General features: G+C 33.5%; 1 pseudogene; it reads left to right on the top strand.

Annotated features, from left to right (window-relative positions):
* The first annotated feature begins 17,771 nt into the window (after positions 1–17,771).
* On the top strand, positions 17,772–17,890 carry LOC118606362 (annotated as a pseudogene).
* Positions 17,891–18,744: the final 854 nt, after the last annotated feature.

Genomic DNA, 18,744 nt, shown 5'->3' with positions numbered 1-18,744 from the left:
AGTAAATAAAATTACTTTAAACCAAGTTTATTTTATGCTTTTGAAAAGTAGATAATATTAGCAATTCTATAATAATGCAACTAGCAAATGGCTAGCTGTAGTTTTCAGAGAGACATGATAAATGGCTCTGTATTGAGGGTTTTTTTTTTTTTAATTCTTTGCATTTCTTTTAAAGTTTGCTGGATTTCAGAATTTTATTACCTGAAAATTACTTGACTTTTTAAAAGTATGTTATTAAACTTGAAAATATCTTTGAGAGAAAAAAAGTGTGTGAGAAACTATGAAATATACTGGCAGTCTAAGAGTAAAATGGGGGGAAATGTGGATTCCCATATAACCAAAAGGCTGTAGCAGTGCAGAGCCTCTGTTCCTTGTCTATAGAGACCATGCTATGAATTTTAAGAGTGGAACCTGATGAAAGAGTAAAACAAGAATTGTTTAGAGACTAAAACTAGTCAGACTATCTTAACTTCATAAAAACAAGTAATACATATTAAAATCGTAATTATACCACATAAGACAATCCAAGTAATACTAGATATATAAAGCTATATTATACATTTGACATCTAATAATCCACATGCACGAGCAGTCATGTTTTTATTTCACATGCCTCTTAAAATTTCCACCTTAGTTACTCTCTTGCCGCAAGCTTTTCACAATCCAATACAAAGGAAAGCCTCAGAAAATAATGAAATGACATGAAAGATAGTTAATGCAGTGGACAGTAGTGTATCCCCACAGAATTGGATGGCTTATCCAACTCCATGAAGTAGATATTGTTACCTGAGGCCAAGATGTTAAATAATTTTTCTCTATGCTTCTGAGTGTAGGGAATCAGGTCCCAAAGCCCCTGACTGCATTGCAATGTGAGGTCTAGCCAATAAATCTCTTTCCCAAAGCAAAATCCTGCAGAGAAGTGGGCACCATTGATCTCATACAGCCGACTGAATAGCCAAAAGGCTGTGCAATGTGAGTTATTCTATTACCTCTGCTGGATTTGGATGATGAGTCACCTGGGTGAAGCTTTTGATGTTTCCTCAGTACCCGGCCTATGTGATGGAGGAGCCAAAGTTCATTCAAACCCATACTCCTTGCTGTCTCCACTGCGGCTCCTTTGGTGACCCTAAATATAGAAACAGTTTAGAATGCAACAGAGTGAAAAAAGTTGTAACTTCAGTAACCTTTACAAAATGACCTCTTTAAGATGCTCAATATCATTCATTATTTAAAAGAAAAATGTAAGAGGAGAACTAAATGGGTTTTTTTTGCCCATAAAATTTAAACAATATGAATTTTTTTAATTTAAAGAAAAACTTCTCACTTGTGGGAGGATAAATCAATGTACTCTTGTGGACCTAAATTTTAAACATGCATGCATTCTGAAGCAGTAATTCCATTTCTATAAATGCATCCCAGAAAAATGGTCAAAGATATATACAGAGATATTATAATGCTGAATAAGGAAGTAGCTCAACTTATTATAGTAAATCCATGCAATGGAATGCCTAGAAAGAATGAGGTAAATCTATACTGATATGGAAAATATCCCAATTAAATTACAAAGTGAGAAAAATCGTTTAGATAATAATATCAATAATTCTCATTTGCACATTATCATTCTCGTTTGTGAAAAGAGTAGATATATCTTTTCTCTCTTGTATACACAGAAATTTCTGGAAGTACTCACAAAATACCTAAGTTATATAGAGAGGTAGAGGGGACAATGTGGAATACAATAGGACCTAAACTTTTGCCTTTATCTTTTCTTGTTAAAAATTTTTACCATGAAAGAGGCAAGAAATTATTTTCTCCTCTATCTCGCTCTATGGGAGTAAAAATGGATGGTATAAATGTCCAATGTAAAGAGCTCATCAGACGCCAGGAACTCAGTGAATGTTGGTTCTCTTATTTAAACATGAGTGCATGTACACACACACACACACACACACACACACACACGTGCACACACCTCACTCTCTTTAAACAACTTTTGAACCCTTATATCTAAATCAATCTTATGGTACATTTCTATTTAATCTTCTAGATACCATTATTTCAAGGGAGAACTGAAGGAAAAGATAAGGAGAAGCATTAATTTAGATACTGCTGGCCCCTTATCCCTAGTTTAGATTTTTCAAAAGAGAGTAGAAACTTGAATTTTATTTTCCATTTTCAAAATGGAGGGAGATAAAATCTTCCAAATCACTATCAGTGACATAAGGAAGTGCTTCATCTTGTTCCCTATTTCAGTCAATCTTGAAATAAAGACTGGGGTGGGAAAAATTAAAATATACCTCTGTCATTACTGAAAACCACGAGAATGATGAAACTTCATGCACAATGATGTTGAAATAACCCTAAGTGAATTGTGAGGATTCTGAAAGGCAGTGAGATTTACGCCTCCTTTGCCCATCCTAAATCACAGAAACAATAAAAAGCTACCTTCCAGATGAATAGGCTCCAAAATAGATGTTGACCTCACACCCCATCAATAAGGAAGTTCTGATGAAGCATTCTCAACACATTTTTATTTATTTACAAATCACATGCAACACAGCATTGTACTAATGTATTATAAAAACTAGCAAGTATAAAACTCAAATTAAAATTAATGAAATGTAAAATATATAGAAAATCAAGCTTCTTCCTATATTCACCCAGTGAGATATTATTCTAAATAACTCAAATAGCAACTATCATGGTGTCTAATACACCATTATAATATTTACATCCTTAAAACATCACAACTTGAGTTATTATATCAATGAAAAAGTTTCAAGACAATTCTTGCTACGAAAATGCCTCCATAGATGGCCTAGAGGTACAGAATTGAACTGAGTAAACAAATTCTTCTTCAGTTGGGGGAGGGGGCGGGCAAATAACATTTAATGAGTACCTTCATGTACCAGACATTGATAAGAACCTTAAAACACATTTAATTTCCCCAATATCTTGGTACAGTAGATATTATTTTACAGTTATAGAAACTGAGGGTTAAAGTGGCCCCAGATCAGCTAGTTAGAAACTGGTAAGAAATAGTATGTGGATCTAGCTTAACCTATTCCAAAACCTAAACACTTAATCAGTCCAATGTACTACCTAGGAAAGGAAAACATTAGGGGTCTAAAATGTGTAAATGTGATTGCAGAATATGAAATCACAAAATATTACATAATCAAAATGAATATGCAGAAGAATATTTAATAACATGAGGAAATGTTCATATTTAAATGTTCTAAAATAATATGCTTGGTATGATTATAACATTATAAAAGTATATATATTCTTGCATTTAGGCATCAAAAATGTTTTGAAAGAGTACCAAAATATTAATATTATTCTTTCTGAAGAGTGGTAAAAAGTTCATATGAAAGAATACTTTAAATCCAATTTCATTAAAAATATCTACACCATTATTATCCTGAGAAGCACGGTTGATATAAGCCATCATCTCAAAATCTATACAAGCTTTCTAACTATAAGAGATTTCTTACCCTTTCTTTTCAGAATATGTCATTGGAAGGTTTTTATTTCCTGACATGAAGTTCTTTAATGACAAAAAAGTGAGTAGCAGGTGTTTTTCACCAGGTGCCTTTGTGAAGGCAGCAGACAGAGTTCACTGGATATTTTTGTTCAAAGCCAAAATAGCACATACTATTCTTATTCCATCTCTTTAAAAGTCTTCATTGTTATACTATGATTCAAAAGTAGAATTACTCGCTTCCACCCACACCAAAAACTGTATGATCACGAAAATCTGCAAACTTAATAAATGTTTTAAACATCATGAATACTCGATATATCTATTTCAGAATATTTTATAATTAAGAAGCATTGTGATATTATTTTCTATGAATACTTATAACTTTCATATTGGAATTCAGAAGTATGGATGTCCCTCCATAGACACATGCTAAAAAATTACCCTTGAAACAAAATGGCAACAAGTTCTCACAAATCAACCCACAAAACTGATTAGAGAAAATCTGCTCACCAGTATAACTGAACTTCTAGATTGCACTGGAGAAAGAGAGACAGAGAGGCAGGAAGTGAGACCATTTGACCACATTACTTGATGAAAATATAACACAATTAGAAATTAAAATTTTTTACAGTATAGAAAAAAAAAAAAAAAAAACCTCCCATAAAAGAAACAGCAATTCCATCCAAAAGAATTCAAAATAATTTGTGTAGCTACTGATCCCTCAAGTAGGTAGGGCTTATTAACTTCTCACTACTGAGTGTGAGCTGAGCTTAGTCACTTGCTTCCTGAGCAAGAATATGAAAGGAAGGAAAAAAGTAACTTTACAATAGAGATTCTAACAAGCATTTCCTTGGCCAGGTGATCAAAGTCAACACCATCAGTGGTAAGTTATGTTGATAGTATATTATCTTGATGTGATGAGAATATCTCTTGGCCTCTGTGATCTTTCCACAATCATACCCTTATCATGAGGAAAAAAAAAAAAAAAACCCAAACTGAGAAACATTCTATTTAAAAAAGTTGATCTCAAACTGTTAAAGTCATAAAAAAAATTTTTTTTTTAATTAAAAAAGGGAAAGTCTGAAAACCAGTCAAAGATCAGAGGAGATTAAGACCAGAGGAGAGATCTAATGTGGTACCCTGGATGATCATGAAACTGAAAAAAGATAGTATGGAAAAATGAGTAAAATTTGAATAAAATATGGAGGTTAGTTAATAGTAATGTACTGAGGTTTTTTCTTTAGTTGTGATAAATGTACCATTATAATGTATGATGCAAATATAGTCAGTCCTCCATATCCACAAGTTCCACATCCACAGATTCAACCAACTGCAGATTGAAAATATTTGAAAAAAAAATTGCATTGTCACTGAAGTGTACTATGTAGTTAGGCCTACAAGAGTTGCATATATACTGAGCATATACAAACTTTTTCTTCCTGTCATTCCCTAAACAATACAGTACAACTATATGTATAGCATTTATACTGTATTAGGTATTGTAAGTAACCTAGAAATGACTTAAAGTACACAGGAGTATATGCATAGGTTATGTGAAAATATTATGCCCTTTTATAAAAGAGACTTGAGCATCCTTGAATTTTAGTATCTGCAGAGGAAGGGTCCTGGAACCAATCTCTGACACATACCAAGGGACAACTGTAATAGGAAAAACTAGGTGAAGGTACATGGAAACTCTTTGTAATATCTTCATAATTTTTCTGTAAATCTAAAAGTACATTAAAATTAAAAGTTTATTCAAACAAAAATTAATTAAAAAGCACAGAAAAAATCTGTCTTAGAATTATTTTTAAATTCTGGGTACAAATGAACTTTTAAAACTAAAATTTGAAAGATAATAAAAGAATGATATGAACAAGTATATGCCAACAAATTTAACAACTGACATAAAAAGAATAAAGTTCCTAAAAATGACAACTTATGACAAAAGTAAGATGAAACAGAAAATATGAACAGTCCTATTAAATAACTGAATTATTAAACATCATCCCAAACTCTAGGCTCACAATTTCACTAATGCAGTCCGTCCTTGAATTTTAGTATCTGCAGGGGAAGGGTCCTGGAACACATTTAAGGGGGAAAAAAAGGAAAAAGAAATCTCACACCAACTTTATCATAAAATAAAATAAGATGGAAACATTTTTCAACTTGTTTTATGAGACCAACATAATCTTAATAGCAAAACCTGATAAAATATGACAAAAAAGTCCAAATCGACATCTCTCGAAAAATACATACATATATAAATAATTTTTTAAATGTCAAATTGCTTTCAGCAATACATAAAAGAAATAACACATCATTTACAAACAGAATTACCAAGGTATGCAAGGTTGGTTTGACATTTAAAGATCAACATATATAATTTACCATGTTCAGACTAAAACTGAAAATCCATATCATAATCTCAATAGATGAAGAAAAATCATTTGACACAATAATACCTATTCACAATTAAAACCCTTGTCAAACAGGAAGAGAACTTCCTTTACCTGATTATGGGGAATCTACAAAAAAACAACAACTGGCATCATATGTAATTGTGAATTATTGAGCACTTTCTCACTAAATAAGACAAAAATGCCAAATCTCACTATCACTTACAAAATTCCATTTGTAATAACATCAAAAATAAATTAGGAATTAGAGATTATAAAATAATTAGAAATAATTTTAATGGAAGAACATTGATATTTAACAGAAAAACATTACAGGCTAAAAATAATAAAGAATTGCTGAAGAAATTTTTTAAAAATGAAAATAATTGGAGACAGAGAGCTAGATAAATAGATAATTGATGGATGGATGGATAGATAGACAGACAGATAGATTGCTCATGATTTACAGGTTTAATGCAACCCCTGTTAAAATTTCATTTTTTTTGTAGAAATTGATAAGTTAAATAATTTATATGGAAGTGCAAGGACCTAGAATAACTATATCAATTTTAAAATAAAAAGAGCAAAGCTAGAGGATTTTGGCCACCTAATTTCAGAACTTACTTATTATAAGGTGAAATAACCAAGCTAGGGTGGTGATAGAAAAACTTCCATGATTATTTAATACTTAACAAAGACACTAAGAGAATATGATGTAGAACTGAAAATCTTTTCAACAAATGGTGATGGAACAACTGACTATCCACACGAGAAAAAATAAACCATGACTCCATACACAGGAATTAATTCAAGATGGATCACATAGCTAAAATAAAAGCTAAAATCATAAAGCTTTTAAGAGACACACAGAAGATCTTCATAACTTTGGGTAGAAAAATATTTCTTGGAAAAGTCACAGAAATTAATAAGCATTAAAGTTTGATATATTGAATTTCATCAAATTTTAAACTTTTGTTCATCAAAAGATACTATTTAGAAAGTGAGTAGGCAAGGCAGAATTATCTGCAAAACACATATGACAAAAGAGTGTTATCCAGATTATATTAAAAAAAAACCTCCAATTTAATAATAAAAATACAAATAACCCAATCAGAAACTGAGTGAAAGTTCTGAACAGAAACTTCACAAAAGAAGATAAACAATTGGCCAACTAACAAGGAGGATACCTACTGTAGCATCTGATTTTAAGGTACACGTAGCATGAAAGAAGAGAAAAACACCAGTTTTAAGAGTGTTGAACCCACAGGAGACACCCACGTTGCATTTACAATAAGAAGAGAACATGATGCAGACAGGGGAGGACAGGGCAGTTTACTGATCAACACTGTAGGTCTCAGAGGACACAGTGGAGGCTTTGGAGTCCTGGAACACAGAGGTGGCAACATATAGGGCGGCACAAAAATGGGGGTGATAATGAATGTTCAGGAAAATTTTATCTTCTGGAGGGGACTGAGGTAAACAGAGATGTGTGGCATGATGAGATTAATCCCCACAGCCTTTTAGGGGAGAGTGGTAAGTCTACTGCTATGAACTGAAGTGCTTCAGAAAAAAGATCCGAACCTCACTCCCCTCCCAGGCAGCATCTGGGGTACGGCTGGAATAAGCTGAAGAAAGGAGGAGAATAAGATGAATCAAAAAATAATAATTAGAAAATAAAATGTAAAGACATAGACTAATAAAACACAAGGCTTGTTCTTCAGAAAGACTAATAGAATAGACAACCTTTTGGAAAGTTTTATCAAGAAAAAGTATGAAAATTATTTGAAGTAATAACCAATATTACTTATGAAAAGGGGAATATAACTAAAAATACAAATTTTTGGAGGTTTTAGGAAAATTTCTATTTCAATATATATAAAAAAAAGAAAAAATAGAATAATGAATCTCAGTGTACCCATTAGCCAGCTTCAGAATTACCAACTCATAGCTAATTTTGTTTCATCTCTATCCCTTACTCACTTCCCTCAGACTAGATGATTTTGAAGCAAATCTCAAACATCAAATGATTTCATCTATAAATATTTACTATGTATCACTATAACGTAATATTTCTTTTTAAAGAGAACTACTATATCATCATCGTACTTTTAGTATTTGTATTACAATTTTTATATTTCCCAGTCATCTTATATATTTTTTTAGTTTGTTTTGAACCTGAATCCAAATAAGGTCCATTCATTGGTATTAGCTGATGTCTTTTCCGTTTCTTTTAATGCACATTTTTCTTCTCTTTTTACCTCTTTCCCTGCAATTTTTTTGTTGAAGAAACTGTCTTTTGTTCTGTCGTTTGCCCACAAACTTTGTTGATTACATCCTGCAGTGTCATTTAATATGTACCTTTGTACTCTTCATCTGCTGGCAGTCAGATCTGGAAGCTTCACAGCATTCAAGTTCCATTATTTGATGACAATTTACTTCCTAGGTCATAGTGTGTACTTTCATTAAGATCTGATTCTCTTTTGTGATATACCAGCTATTGATAATCATTGCCTAGATCGGTTAACTCATTAAGAGTGAAAAACGGTAATATTCTATTATCAAAAAAGTTATTAGAGAATATTCAGTATAGCCTCATACCAGTAAATCCACAGCTCTAAATAAAATAGACTGTTCTAATAGAACATATATTATGCAAATTGAGTCTTGAATCAAGAAGAAACTTTAATAGACTAATTATCAGGCAAAAAAAAATGGAAACAATAATTAATGAAACCCTCATGTGTTAGGGACAGATTTTCCCAAATCTTCGATAAACAGATAATTCCCTTGTTATAAAGTTTCAGACCACAGAAAAAGATGAAAAACTTCACAATTCACTTTATGAAACAATAATTATTTTGATATAAAACCCAATAAGAGTATAATAAAAAAGGAAATTATAAATCACTTTCGTTGTGAGAATAAAAAATCATTAACAAAATGAATCCAGCAATACAGCAAAATAATTTAAAATAATAACCAATTGGGTTGGATTCAGAAATGCAGAGGTGGTAGAATCTCAAAAAATTATTTATATTAAAAAAAATAGATGTTCTCTCTCAATTCAATTACTGAACACTATTCTAAATGTGTAAATAATATGTAAAGTTGTTTAATATTCAAAGATGATATAATTGTATACCAGAAGAATTCAACATTTCAACTAAAAAACTATTACCAAAAAATACAAAGATGTAGGCTAGAATAACATTTATATAAAGAATCAATAGCTTTCATAATTGCAAATAACCACTTGGGGAAAATAATGGGGTAAACAACTGTAAAATTCATAGCAATAAAAATATTAAATATCTAAGAATAAATATTATGAGAAATTCACAAAATCCAAATAAAGAAAAGTTTTAAATGTTCTTGGAAGATCTAAAAATATAAACAAATAAAAGCAAACAATATTTTAAGAAAGAAAGGTTAGACATCATAGAAATGTTACATTTCTCTTTGAATCAACTTATAAATGTAGGGCAATCTTAACTCTAAAACTTAGGAGGAACAATCAACAAGCAAGAGTAGCTAGGAAAAAAAAAATCTAAGAAAAAAAAAATCAGAGTTCTAAAAGGGACTAGCCCAAAGAGGCATTTAAAAATGGTATAAAACCCAACTAAAGTAGAGTGGGAGCAGCACATGAAGAGATAATTAAAAGATTAGAACAGAAAGTGCAAAAAGGGACTCAAATGCACACACAGAAAATGAGTATATGTTAAAAAAGCATCTTAAATCCATAAGGAAAAGATGGCTTTGTGTAATAAAGACAAATGGATAGCCATTTGGAAAATTAGATCCATCTTACACCTAAATAAAATCCAAAATAGATGAAAGATTTTATGAAACATAAAAGTGTTACAGAGACCATTTGCAAATCCTTTTAGAACCTCAAACTAGGGAAGATATGACTAACTGTGACACAATATCTAAAAAGAAAACTTGATAAAAGACAAACCAGGCAAAGATACTTACAACTAATATTATAAATAATGACTGAATATCTCTCAAACATGTGAATTATAGAAAGAGTCTAGCCATCGCATGAGAGTGTCTCTTCTGTAACATCTTTTCAAAATAATGTGCTAATTATTTTTACCATCCTAGTAGGTGAAAAATATTATTTCCACATAATTTAAGTTCATGCTATGCATTTTTAATTTAAACTCTCTGTATTCACTTCAAAAAGAAAGACTACTTTCCATATTTTCTGTTGCACGTATTTACAAAGTTTCAATTAAAGTAAAAATGAGCCCCAATTTGGAGAAGAATAGAGCTAGGTCCAAAAATCCGTTCTGTCACTTAAGTATGTCTTTCATAAATGACTTATTATTACAGAAACTGTGCACCTCCATCTGTAAAAAAGTGCTATTTCACAGGGTTCTTGTTAGAAAGAAAATGAGACAATATTTATGAAGTTCTGAGCACAGCATCGGGCTTTGACAGGTATTTATTATCGTTTTACCTCTCTCCTTTCCTTGCCCTCATACTAGGGCAGTTATATTTCTTTAAAAGGTAAACTGATCTGGATGAGAAATACTTTAAAAACACCTTGAACCTGCAGAATGTTGTAAGAGAAAAGGAGCACAGAAAACAGGCAAAAGAAGCCATTCATTTTGCAAATGGTAAAACCAAGGCCCTTCAGGAATACTTCCAGAGGAACACCCTGTGAAGATGTGGATGAACAAGGACAGTTTCCTTCTATCTCCAGAAATTGTCAAAATCACAGTCACTGCTCAAACCTCAAACTCCAAACCTCCACAAGGCTTTTGGCTGATTTTTCCATGTCCTATGAAATCTCATTAATTCAGCCTTCTCCACAAACTAGCCAAGGTGGCAATCTAGGAGTTAAAAACAGTCAAAATATTGTTGCTTGACTGTGCCCTTTCTAAAACTGCATAAACAAGTTAGGAAGAGTTGATACTGAGGACGCCTCTGGGACATGGCACAAGGGCTCCACCTTCAGCTCTCAAACTGAAAAGAAATGTTTCAAAAATGCTTTCGCCTGAGTCTTCAAAAAGCAGATCGGAAATATGATTTATTCATAATATTAAAACCACACAGCCTTTCACTTTGAAATATTTCAGTCCAGAATATTTGTCCACTGTCCACAGGTGAAATGAAAGGTAAGAGTCTTACGATGTGCTATACTGATATTAAATAGACAAGATTCAAAAATGTATTACATCTGTATGTGTAGACATTTTTTTCTTTATAGCTGCAGCAGAGTCTGATAAGCTCTTCCATTCTAATCGTCCTATGGTTTCATTCTTTTGGACTTGTAATAAAAGAAAAGGTTAATTCTTGCCCAGCAGGACTCTTCACAAATTATCAGCAGTTCTTGAATATCCCACTAAAAATGTGCCAGTTTTTAAAGGGAAATTTCATCTGGACAAAGAGAAGTAAACTTCAACTCTATGAAGTGGCATTCGCTGGGTATCGACCAATGGGTAGTAGTTTACGAAAACAAAAATTAAAAATTAAAAACTACCAAAAGACATCCCATAATTCTACAGAATGAAACTCCCAAATCTAAGATAAATTCTAAAGCAGTGAATATAATTACATAACACAGTAGACTAATCTCTTCTATTACATGTTTTACGAAAAATCTATTAAAGGTGACAAAGTGCCAACGTCTTTACAAATTGTGGCATGCTGGAGGAAAACCAGTCATTCTTCTACATTAAAAGATATCAGTAGATGTGGATTCTAAGTAAATACATACATAGACAGACACCGAACCTTTCAAAATCTGATCATTAGAATAAAGTTGTTGCTAATTTTCTCCCTATTGTTTTCTTCTTGGCTTAACCAAATTCTCAGATGTTTAATTCTCGGTTAAAGGAAGTTATCAACATTCAGTGTTATAGAACTGCGTATAGGTAAGGAAAACCAGAAAATTAAATTTATGTGTTATATCCAAGAAAGTTTCTACATGCTTTTGAATGATGTCCTAAATTCTTATCTTTTCACTTTTAGGCTATTTACAAGCCTGGAATCAGAAGTTGCCACAGAGAAATGTGAGTTTTGTGTGTCCCAAAGACCCTGAAATGGGATTACTGCACACCAGAATAAGGACTGAAAACAAGTCCAAAGTTCCATTTTTTCAATACTCAAAGTTTTCAAGTCTTTGCCCATCTAAAATTTTCTTTGTAATAGTGAATAGTTGAAATGTTTGGAGTAATTGCTGTGTGCCAGGCTTCCTGATTAATATTTTTAAATGTTTTCTACTGTGGATGGTCAACACGCAATGCAATATATACATGCCTTACTGTTGAATTGTATACCTGAAACTTACTGGATTTCATTAACCAATGTCACCATAATAAAAATAAATTAATTTAAAAAAAGAAAGAAGAAAGTGAAATTCTTACTTAAAAAAATAAAGTAAAATAAAAATTATTGTTTTCTAATCCTCATAATAATCCGATAATTTAACTTCCTTATTATCTTTTGTTATATCATTGAGAAAACCAAGGTTAAGGAAATCAAAATCAAATAAGTCCAGAGTCATCCAGGTAGACCAGCCAGCCCCAACTCTTAATACCTTTACTCTATGGTATCCATAGCAACCTTCACAACCCTGTATATAGATGAACATCCAATTCAAATAGATGAATAATTTTTTAGTAATTTCTATTCGATAGACATTGAGCCTGATGGAAATGAAGCACGGACATGCAGAGGGCCTTGCCTAAGATCTCAGAGCACTTCTACAAATGCTAGAACTAGAGCCCCTGCTGAAAAAGTAAGCGGGAAAACACGGTGAAAGCACGGGCTCTGGACCCCAGACGCGCCCACGTTCAAACCCGGCTCCGTCGCAGGCTAGCTGCGCAACCTCGGCCAGGTTATCCATCTTTCTGTACCTCAGCTTTCTCGTCAAAGAATTGGGAATAATAATTGTCTGTTAAACTGTTATGAGTTTTAGAGCTACTACATAAAAATAATCTAGTACAAAGTACATGGCAAGTAGCGGTTTTCTTTCCCAGGAAACTAGGCTCTCTTAGGCCTCCCCACCCCCACCCCCACCCCCCCCCCGCCCCCGCTCCCCCCGCAGTGAACAGTTGTCCCAGGCTGTCTCAACTTTGAGCGACCTTGGTTTGTCTGCTTTCCCTAAATATGAGAAATTTACCATTTTAAAAGAATAAGCCTGGAGCGTGGTTTTCCTCAAGTATCTAATGAAAATATCGTTGTAGGTAGAAAAGTAGCAACATATACGCAAGCTCTTTTGCTCTAGCCTTTTCTCTTCCGCCTGTCAAACACACAGACGCGCGTGCGCGCGCGCGCGCGCACACACACACACACAGACACACACACACACACACACACACACACACACACACACACACACACCTGCAAACACAACCATCAATGGAAACAGAGAATAAACACAAACTCTACAGAAAGATTACTTCAAGTGCCACTGTCTTTCTGAAGGTAGAACAGTATCTCACAACGACAAATAATTACTACTCAACTGAAAAAAGAGTTATATCATGCTTTTCAAAAATCGCGCTAGATTTTCGTTACTAAGACAATATTAAGGAAAAGCTATTTACCTCTTGAAATCCCTCACCAAGACCATTCTTTAGCAGAAAACTCGTAAATTAATTTAAAAACACAATTCTTCCCCTTCCCTTTCTTTCTAGAAAGAGACCATAGAGATTATGTAGCGGCTATGGAATCTAGCTGCTATAGAAACTGCCTAGCTTTTATTCCCTCTTGTCTGAGAATTAACCCCCACAAAGCACCGGAGTGGACTGCTCAGCCATGTTTGTTATAAATGACTCTTCCCTACCTGGTCACAGGATTGGATTCCTAAACCACGATGGGAGAATCGGACTAGACTTGCATGAAAACATGCTAATTAGCCTCCAGACTTAAACTAGAAGCTAAAGAATTCATCTTTGATCTATGCATACCAAGGAGGGAACGGAGTCTATAGTATTGGAGAAAAAAAAAAAAAGAAGAAGAAAATTTAAGAAGAGAATGCATGTGGAATAAGAGAGGGATAGGAAAAGAGAAAAAAATAAACTAGCTTCCTCAGTTCTGATCATTTTCTATTCCAGGTATTAGAAATTCATGAGATAAAACTCCACCTCCTGCCCTTGGTTTCCACAGTACTCAGAATTCTTAATGATCACTTTCACCCTTGAGTTATGTTTTTTGTTTGTTTGTTTCTGACAAAGCAAGAATCCCTCACTAAAATATTAGACTAATACTCTCTTTCAATGCCATTTTACAGAACGCAGAGAGATCTCCCCAGAGGGGCAAAGTTCCTGCCCATTGTCACGCACATAATTAGCAGAACTAAATTCAGTTCTTTTGTTTACTACTCAAGTCCTCTTTCTACAACATTAATTTACATTTAATTCCCTCAAATGGCAAACTCAAAGTGTGAGAAACCCAAATACCATATTTCACAAAATCTCAGACCCATTGTTTGTATAAGATGTTATACACTACAAATTAAACTATAACACACTGACTGCTAAGATGTCAGTGATAGTAAGAGACATTCATATTTCAGGAATGTTAAAATACGAAATAAACTATTCACTTGAGAAGCAATGAAAATAGTAATATGAGGAATTAATTGAATTTAGAATGGGACAAGTTAAAATGTATTAATTGTGGTCCATGTTTGGGGAACAAATGAGTGAAGTTTCAAGTAGGAAAATGAACATTGTGGTACCCCTGTTTCAAAATCCACTCTACACATGTTGTCAACAATGGAGAATCTTAGCCCAGTAAAGAATGCTTCTAAGATAGATGGAAAGAGAACTTTAAATTCCTCTCTTACTTTTCAAATCCTCCATTTGATTGATATCAAAGTCCTAACACTGTGCTAGACACTGAAATAGAGGAAATTGAGGTGGGAAGAGCATATGAGGAAAGAGAGAGAAAAAATGGAAATCCCTTGTCTAGCCCTCATGTATCATTCTTTAATCAATAATATTTATTTAGTCTCCAGTCTGGGTGCAGCACCATTTCAATACTGGGCCTATAGCAAAGAACAAGAGAAGCAATGTCTATCATAGAGCCGATATTGTAGTGGAGGAAAGGGATAATAAACCAAATAAAATTTAAGTGTCATTGAAATAATATCAAGTAGTGTCAATGTTCAAGAAAAATAAAATATAGTAGTTACTCCTTCAAGAAACATACAGTTTAGAAATGAGTCTTATATGCATGAAATAATTTTGTAAATCATTTGAGAAATAGGTCACTAAGTGCCACTGTGAGGTGTGTGGACACTCAGTATACTATGATTCAGTAGTACTCTCCCAAAGGCTTCCCTTAGCCTTGAACTTTGATCTACTATCCCCATCACTTCATGACTCTGAAAAGATCTTGAGTCAAAGACCTGGTATTTAGTAAGACTCTACTGATACTGTCAACCCACCAAGTGGGAATCAGTTGCATATAAACTCACCTCCTGATTTCTATCAGATACCCAGCACAAGTCATCTGGCCTTTGTTGCTCTGTAATTGAATCTTCAAATATACTATAAGGCAAGCATTTGAGAACAAATCCATTTGTTCATTGTCTCAAAGTTAGTGTACCTCTGACCTTCTTCACATCACATGAAGCTTTTCTTACTGGCAAATAAAATCTCTTTCTAGTTGGTTCTCTAGTGTAGCCCTATCAAATTCCCAGGATAGCAACCTGAAGCTAAGTTATATTCCTGCCAAGTTTAGCAGAGATTATTTAATTATCAATTGTAGAGAAAACTAAAATCTAAACTTTTCAAATAGTCTAAAATTCCTTTCCAGGCATATTTCTAAAATATTTTTTCAATTTCAAAAAACTATATTAATATTTATTAATGTCCAAAAACCTCAAGTGAAAGAGACTATGAAATACCATCCACACTGCGCCAATCTCCAGAAAAAATTATTCTCACAAGTTTCATGTGTATTCTTGTAAAGTGATTTAATGCCTTGTTTCTTATCACATATATAAACATAAATGAGATTTTCTATATGTATAACCTTCTGTAACACATTTATTTCCTCAAACATTAATTATAGATTTTTTTTTTTTTTTTGTAAATAAATATAAATGTCATGTTCTTTTTAGAGGCTGCTTAGGATTTTTTTGCTTGGAGTTACAATATAATAAACTATTGTCATCTTGATGAGGGTTTAAGTTCTTTCCAATTTTTATATCTACAATAATGCCATAAAGAACTGCATTGTGATGGGTTTCTATGTTTCCATAGAATTCTTGAAATTTGAACTTCTAGATTAAAGGAAATACACATTTTAAATTTATCAGGATAGCCATATTGACTATGAAAAAGGCTTCCAGTTTGCATGCCACTGTTATAGTAGAAGACCACCCATTTTTTCATACCTGCACCCAAACAGGTTATCACTCATCACTTTTATGTATAATTATCTGATCACTGAAAAACAATTATATCATTACAACGTTTAACCAAGAAGTATGGTATCCCTCACAATAATTATTCCTTTCAATTTAAAAATAAAACACTTTTACCCTTACTAAAAGCATTCGTTCATGCTAGAAGATTTAGAAAATAAATACACACTTGTGGGAAAATAAAATATCAGGACTCCTGATGCCAACTAAGATGGAGAAGCCAATATAGGTTCCTTCTCCCACTGATTATAACTAAAAAAAAAAATCTGTGCAGAATGCATTACGTGAGAATTGTACAAAGTAGAAAAAAAAATCACAGGCATATTGAGGACTAAAATCAAACTTTAAATGATGGCTTGCAAAGCAGGAGACTCTAGTCATGCAGAACTTCATAACAGCAGAAAAAGCTAAAGGTCTGAGGAAATAAATCTTTCAGAGGTACTGGGAAAGAGACCCCTGGGAGCCAAAATACACGGAAGAAATCCCAGAGAGGAGAGAGCTGGAGAAGAAAATTCCTCTGATTCTGTTTATGAAGTGACATGAATCCTGGGCTTAGTTCTAAGCTGGGCACATACATTATAGACCCAAAGACACTGTAAGGTCTTCAAGAAGTGAACTACCATATAAACCACTACCCATGTCAAAGACTAACCTCAGGAGATGCATGTGCCAGGCGGATCTAAAGAAGTACAGAGAAGGTTTGAAAACCAAACTGACATTGAAACACCACCTTCAGGAGAATTAGAACTTGTGGTCTGAACCCAACTAGAATTACTTGCTTAAAAATATAATAACATTTTGCAGAGGATTTAATGAGACCCATGGTCTGTCAACATAGTATTAAAATCACCCAGGACATAATCCAAAATTATTCAAAATACAGATAACCAAAATTAATTGACCAATACTCAAGAGCAGAGGTCCCTAATCCCCAGGCCATCGTCCAGTACCGGCAGGCGGCCTGTTAGGAACGCGCCACACAGCACGAGGTTAGCGTGGGAGAGTAAGTGAAGCTTCATCTGTATTTGCAGCCGTTCCCCAGCGCTAGTATCTCTGCCTCAGCTCCACCTCAGACCATCAGGCATTAGATTCTCTCAGGAGCACTGGTCCCTGGTACAAAGAGATTGGAAACTGTTGTTCAAGAGAATAGACAATCTACAGATAAGAAGCCTGAGATGACTCAGGTGTTGAAATATCAGACAAAAACGTTAAAGTAGCAATTATAACAATCCTCCATGAAGAAAAGATGAACATTATTGAAATTAATGGACAGACAAAAGTTCACAGAAGCAAACTTTAAACCAACCAAAAGAACCAAATAAAAATTTTAGAACTGAAAAACATAATAACTTAAAATAGAAAAAAATTAACTGGGTGGGCTCAATAGCAGAATGGAGATGAAACAAGGAAAGACCAAGGAAACCAAAGACAGAGCAATTAACAGCATACATCTGAAGAACAGAAAGAAAAAGATTGAAAAAACAAACAAACACACTATAGCCATGCCGCCCTGAACAAGCCAGATACTGTCTGATCTCAGAAGCTAAGCAGGGTCAGGCCTGGTTAGTACTTGGATGGGAAACCGCCTAGGAAGTCCAGGTGCTGTAGACGTAAAAAATAAAAAAATTAAAAAAATAAGGGATTGTAAACTGACGAGATCCTTGCAATTTGTAAGGTCAACCAGGGGTTGCCTCACCTAAAATTACAAACACAGCCTCCAACCTGTGGGATAATATCAAAAGCCTGAATGTGTTATAGGAGACTCAGAAAGAAAAAAAAATTACTGAAGAAAAATATCAAGAATCCAGTCATCCAGAGATTAATCAATTTTAATATTTAATGTAGGGACTTCTAGGCTTTTTTCCATATACATAAACACACACACACACACACACACACACACACAAATGCACACATATACTACATGCGGTACTAGAGAAACTGCTGCTGAAAAAACGTTTTTTTCTTTAATAATATATTTTGAATGTTTGTAGATTTTAATAAATCCTATCTGCATAACAATTTTAATGGCTAGTTAATAGTTCATTAAATAATGTAGCCATAATTTTGTTACTCAGTAACCTACTACTGTTTATTGTTTTTCCCTCTTTTTTTTTTTAACATTTTATTTATTTTTCCTTCTCCCCCCTAGTCCATTGTCCATCTCCATGAGTTTCTGTTTGTTCGTCCTGTTCATTTGCTGCTATTAGGTTTATATCCCACATATAAGTGATATCACGTGATTTTCAACTTTTTCAGCCTGGCTTATTTCACTTAGCATGATAATCTCAAGCTCCATTCATGTTGTTGTTCATAAATGGCAGTATTTCAACCCTTCTTATAGCTGAGTAATATTCCATTGTATATATGTACCACAGCTTCTTTAGCCAATCACCTATCAAAGGACATTTCAGTTGCTTCCATGTCCTGGCCACCATGAATAATGCTGCTATGAACATTGGCAT

The sequence above is a fragment of the Rousettus aegyptiacus genome, unplaced genomic scaffold, assembly GCF_014176215.1.
Source record: "Rousettus aegyptiacus isolate mRouAeg1 unplaced genomic scaffold, mRouAeg1.p scaffold_m13_p_7, whole genome shotgun sequence".
Classification (NCBI taxonomy): domain Eukaryota; kingdom Metazoa; phylum Chordata; class Mammalia; order Chiroptera; family Pteropodidae; genus Rousettus; species Rousettus aegyptiacus.
Note: the sequence above shows the minus strand (reverse complement) of the source record. Positions and strands in the feature narration are given on the sequence as shown.